At 33.6% G+C, this 6,633-nt stretch overlaps 1 pseudogene; it reads right to left on the minus strand.

Annotated features, from left to right (window-relative positions):
• Positions 1–300: 300 nt before the first annotated feature.
• On the minus strand, positions 301–3,436 carry LOC129903823 (methyl-CpG-binding domain-containing protein 11-like; annotated as a pseudogene).
• Between the last annotated feature and the right edge of the window lie 3,197 nt (positions 3,437–6,633).

The following is a 6,633-nucleotide window of genomic DNA, read 5'->3' on the forward strand; positions in this document are numbered from 1 at the left end:
TAGGTTGTAATAAATAAACCCACAAAATTTTAGGTCAAACAAAGTCTGTCACATATTTTTCAAAAAAATTATGAATTAATACACCTGAAAAAACAAAATAATCATCAATTCTTGTTTAGTGACCTCTGGGGAATATAACCCGACGTCTGCACCTTAAAAACTATCTTTGATTTCAGTAGCCACCTTTCCAGAAAACACCATAACAGTATGCATTTATTAATAGAGCAATTTGGGAAGGCAATGTTTTGGAAAAGATTGCACCAACGACGGGCCAACATTTTGTCAAAGTGCAAGAAAGCCTGAGACCCTAATAGAATATAAGTTGATCAATATCGATGATAAAAGCGGCAATACAATGTTACACAAAAATCAGTAGCTAAGAATTCTTAACATATGAAGAACATGCTTAATGTTGTTTGTCAGTAACCTAAATCAGGGCCAAGAAGAAATAAAGGCCAGATGATACACAAAGTATTGTCCTAAGATATAAAACGGCTAACTTGAGGTGGCTTGGTCAACTACGGTGGCTTCTTGCTGCACTGAATTTTTAACACCTGCTGAAGCTACTTCTGTGCCATTGATCTCCTCAATGGGAATCTCCCATCAATCTGCTCATTTTCGTGTACTTTACCATCACTAGAATCCTGAACCAGTAGATCTGTAGCGGCTGGAGCTTCTTCTTGGCTAACTGAGGTTGCCTTGCTGAGTTCAGCAGAATGAGATGAGGTATCTGCCCCAGCTAGTTTACTCTCAATCTTATTTTCCTCGAGCACATTCAGTGCATCTGCAGCGGCAGGAGCTTCTTCTGCAATTTCTTCTTGGCAGGTTGCCTTGCTGAGTTCAGCAGAAAGAGATGAGGCATCTGTCACAGCTGGTTTACTCTCAATCTTATTTTCCTCGAACACATTCAATAGTAGTGTTTTATTGTCAGCTTTTAGGCTGTTGTCCAGAGGCTTATCTTCGGCTTCTCGATTTTTCATTTTCTCTATGTTTCCCTCATCCAATGTTTCTTCTTTTTCTTGCACAATTTCCATCACATCTTCATTTGCCGGAGGCTCCTCAGGGACAAAATCACCATCATAGGTCTTCTCCTCCTCATCCTTTGTTTCTTCTTTTTCTTGCACAATTTCCATCTTATCTTCACTTGCCGGAGGCTCCTCGGGGACAATCTCACAATCATTGGTCTTCTCCTTCTCATCCTTTATGTTATCTCCATCGGTGAGATTCTTAGATGCAATCTCTACATCTTGGACTTCTAGATCCTCTGCATCAGGCAAAGCAGGTTCATCACTTGCCTTAGTTTCTTTCTCAGTAGCACCCTCAGCTTCTCGCTCGTCACCATCCTCCTTGGCTTCTTTTTCAGAACTAGATTTCCTTTGTCTCTTCTTACTGGGATTATCACTTTCTGGGTCTCCGTTGCTTTAGATTTTTCACCCAATCTAGTTGATCGTCTAGGAGTGTCACCTGAATAAGTCAGAAAGTAGAGGATTCAGCCAATCAATAAGGAACTTAAACAAACCTCCGAGAGATGAATCTGAAGACTCTCCTCCCAAGAATTTACTGGATATTTCATTGGGAGACATGTATTCCAGATATGCACAAACGAATAAAGGAGAATAGAGAATATATACCTGTACCCCAATTAAATTCAGAAGCAGACGGCCCTCTTGGATGAGATTTCAGATACTTGTCCAGCTGACTCTTATTCTTAATTTCATCGCCGTCAGGTGAAACAAATACAATATCATTCCTTCTAGGAATCTGCAGACTCTCCTCCCAAGAATTTACTGGATTGAACTGGAAAGACGAACAACTACTTACTGCCAACAAAATACCAACTGATTACAATCAAAAATAGCTCCACAAGTCAGCATTCTAAATACAGACTGAACTTTTCTATTCAACTCTATAGGAAAAATTCACTTCGAAATTTTAAGCCATATCAGATCTCACGTGAGATAACCCACATCCATCAAAAGGGGAGAAAAGTCCAGATACACTGATATTTCATATATGCTCCGCACAAGTAATTACAGTTGACGCCACATTCAACAAACTCAATTAAGTAACCTTCAAAGTTGAAGTTGATTCAAGCATCTGACAATCTTAAGAAATATTTCGAACAGCAACAAATTTACCGTACTAGGGCATACTAGTAATATTAGTTTCCAAGGAAATCCTAAATACTGGTATAAATACCTCTCCTAAATAGGCATCTCTGAGTACTCCAGATGTTTCATGGTCAATACTGGAACAGCTTGCACCCTAACTAACATAAAAAGCTATTCAGTGACTATCTTATGTCTTTCGAATAATGGTTTGTAAACCATATGACTATATAAGAGGTGATTAAATCGACCAACTAACATCAAAGCATCTTAATTGACTATCTTATGTCTTTCGAATAATGGCTTGGAAACCAGATGACTTATAAGAGGTGATTAAATCAACCAACTAACACCACAGCATCTTAATTGTGATATTACACAGATTAGCTAGGAGGCAATTCCGCCTACGTCCTAAATGCTGGTATAAATACCTTTCCTAAATTAGCATTTTTTTTCCGAGTAGTATACACATTTCATGGTCAACACTGGAACAGATTACCCCCTCAATAACATAAAAGAACTATTCAGTAATTATCTCATCTCTTTCAACTTATGACCTACAAACTATATGACTGAAAAGAGGTGATTAAATCAACAAACTAAACCGCAGCATCTTAATTTTGAAATTATGCAGATTAGCTAGGAGACAATTCTGACAGTTATGAAAATCATAAACAAAAATGATTTCTATTAAGTTCATAAGACAAACTGCATACACTGATACACATACTCAATATACCTAATTCACAGAACATTTGCTATGAAGCTACTAAAGCATAATAATCCTACTTGTTCTTACACAATACGTCACTCATTTAGATTCAAACAAGAAGAAAAGTCAAAAAAAAAATCTATTAAGTTCATATAAGACACGTCTGCATACACATATTGAATATACTTAAAACTGCATAATTTTTCGCTAACTAAAGCATAATGCATCTACTTGTTTCAGCGTTGCACATGTCACACATAATTAAATCTAGGTCACAATTAAGCTTAACATATCATTAATTCGAAACAACAAAAACAGCTAAATCAAAATTCAATCACCAAATCATACCTTCTAAATGCTAAATTCAACTCAAATGAAAACCTAATCCGCACACAAACAACAGCAAAAAGTTATATCTCCAATTTCCACTAAGCAAAGACAATTTCCATAACACTTAGGTGACAATTAACGCTTAACATATCACTAATCCGAAACAACAAAAAATAGGTAAATCGAAAATTTAAAAGCGAAGAAAGTATTAAAAAGTACGAACTCTCTTTTTCTAGCCAGGAGGAGCAGGTAATTTGATAGGAACGGCAACAGCTTTGTTCTCCATTTCCGTTCTTCTTCGTCTTCGTTTTGAAACTTTGAAGATTTTCCCGCTCTCAGTGGATTTTGTAGAACAGACAAAAAGGGGAAATTTTCGAATTGGGAAATCAAATAGGGGAATTGTAACTACGGACGTCAGGTTTTTTCCTTATTTAAATTGGAATTATTCAGTTGAAGTCCGGTCAACTGAATTTTGTAATTTTAACGAAGATTTAGGATCTTTTTGTATTTATTGCTAAAATTGGTTATTGTTTCCTTGTCTTCAACAAGAGTTTGTTGAAAAAAGATATATTGCAAATCAACCCCCTTCTTTTTTTTGGGAGACTTACCTAAACCTCACTAGTTTAGAAGTTAATTACATAGATACACTCTATTTTACAATATTACATATCTTATCAGATTTCAGTATGTTCAAATACATGTATCTCGGGATACATAAAGTCAAAATTAGGTATAATTTATTTTAGATACCTTGTATTCAAGTGGATTCGCATTTATCTGAAATACACAACAAATCTCGCTCATCCCCTCGTCTCTCTCCCATCTCGCTCGTCACTCTAATATGCATTTGGTATCCGAAATTCATGTGAATCACACCAGATACATGTATCTGGTTTGATTCACATGTATCTGGGATATATAACGAATAAGAGTGTGTATCGGACAGTATGGTTCGGTTCGATTTTAATTATTATCTGTTCGGTTTATCGATTTTCGATTTTTAAATATGCTAAATTGATAACCAAACCAATAAGATATTTGTTATTGATTTTTGGTTTATCGATTGTTGATCTTTAACGCTTTGGTTTTTGATTTAATCAATAAGAAAATGATTTCAAAATAAATATATGATTTCTCTAATAATTTTTGAAAATCTGGAATATTACTGAAAAAGGAAAAAGAGTTTCTTAAGGAAAAAATTCAAATGCTAATCAGATTTAACCCCAATTAGGATGAAATAATCTCTTAATTGTTTACTAGTGAAGTCGAATTTTTTTGAGAAAGTGGGTATTGAGAAAAGGAGAAATCAGAAAATGAAGAAGAAGCTAGAGAAGTAAAAAAAGAGAGAAATCAAACTCACAACTCACAACACTAGTCACCGCCTAACCCTTGCCGTTGTAGTTACAACTTGCAAACTGTAGTCGCTGTTCTTAGTTCTTAAGGTTTTGAGTTTTGACTTTGTGAACCTAAAGCAACAAAGTCTAAAGGGTAAATACACTAGAAACTATGAAGTAGTGTGAAGTGTGAATTGTGTAAGGCATTGATAGTATGATATAGTGATTATACATTTATATTATTATTTTTGTTTGATATTTGTATATGAGTAAATATTAAAATAGTAAATTATTTTAATCTCAATGGGTTATCGGTTTATCCAATAACTCAATATTAAGAACCAATACCAAACCGATAACCCAATTTTTTTTAATAAAACCATTAAATAATCGTTAATCCAATAACCCAATAATAATAAACCAATAACACTTTTTTCAATTTGGTTTATCAGTCGGTGGATTTTTGCACACCCCTAATAACGAATCTCTCTCGTCTCCCTCCCCATCTTGCTCGCCTCTATCTTTCTCTATTTTAGTGTATTTGGTAGCAAAAATACATATTAAGAAAAATATTTTAGGACATAATTTGAACCATACTTTTCACTATTGCCCTTTGTAAAATCATAAATATAACTTTGCAAGAAGTATGATTTATCTCCTAGAAAATATAAAAGTTCAATAAATGAAAGGGCAAATATGGAAAAAGTTTTAAACATCTATCTTGAACTTTGAAAAATTCAATTATTTTGTACAGTGAAAAATCCCTCAAAAATTTACTTAATATGGAATGAAGGGAGTAGTATTTTGAAACTATAGATAATAATAATATATATATGGTAGGGAAGTGTAGGGCTACTTATCGGGCGAGTCGGGCGGATAATTTCACTTAACAGTTTGGCCTATCGGATATCGATTTTTAAATTTACTAATCCTCTAGTCAATCTATAAGATAGCGGTTGATTTGGTAACAGATTACCAATTATCGGACAGTTATCAAAAGGTGTATCGGATAACCTATAAGAAGTTCTTAGACTATTTGACAACGAGAAAGAACTTAAGTTGACATTGAAAATATGGAGATATACCATACAAGTACAAGTCAAGGATATATTGACTTCAAATTGGTGACTCATATTTTTACAGAATTGCGCACAATCAGAGCAAAAGACTCATGTCAATTGCCTACAGACTGAAAAAAAGATGTAAGTATGGTAATTCTTAATAGGTTAACGATTTATCCAATAAGATAATTTAATAATCCGTCCCACACCAATAAGCAGTTAATTATAAAATTTTAATTTGTTCTCCAACCGTTTATTCGATAATCCAATACCAATAAGCCAATAAATCAATTTTGCAGTTGGTTTATCGGTTACGGTTTGATTTTGAACAGCCCTAGTAAAGTGTGTCTAATTATGTAGTCCCCCCCCCCTCCTTTTGGGGTATTAATCACTATTGCAAACTCTAGAGCAGAAAACTAGAATTAAGATTATTTATAACATTAAGAATTCTAGTAGAAACCTTGACACTATAAACTAATAAACTATTGCTATTTACCATGTTATACTATATCGGTTTCGAGTTTGTTTCTTAAAAAAATCAGATTTCATTCGATTCAATAGGCATAAATCCATTATTTCAATAAAAACAATTTCCAATTTGAAGCATGTTTTCTAAGATGCTTATATGTAATTGACTGATGCCTATTAATTAATAGTGCAACTAAAAAAGAAATTAAAAATCAAATTGAATACATCGATGATTTTTTTTTTTCATGTAGACACTTATAAGTAGTTTTTGTGATTTCATATCATTAAGAAATTATCATTTAGTTCTTCAACCTGTTTCAGAAAGAAGCAATGAGAAAAATTTTCTCTGTAAGTGCAAAAATCGAATAAAATGTATACAAATTCGGTCAAAACATACGACCTACGACATTTTGCATATCGTTCACAACTTATTTATATCTTCTTCTTTGTAAATCTTACAGATTAGTGTAGGAGCATTATTAAAAATTACCTAATCTTAGACGAATTTGTCCAAAATCTTTTGACTGATTTTTTATTGAAAATCTCATATTTTTAATTATGTTCTGACGAAAACGTCCGTTAGAAATTCGTGTTTTCTCTGCAATGGAGTGTGTCAAACT

Source organism: Solanum dulcamara, chromosome 9, assembly GCF_947179165.1.
Source record: "Solanum dulcamara chromosome 9, daSolDulc1.2, whole genome shotgun sequence".
Taxonomy (NCBI): Eukaryota; Viridiplantae; Streptophyta; class Magnoliopsida; order Solanales; family Solanaceae; genus Solanum; species Solanum dulcamara.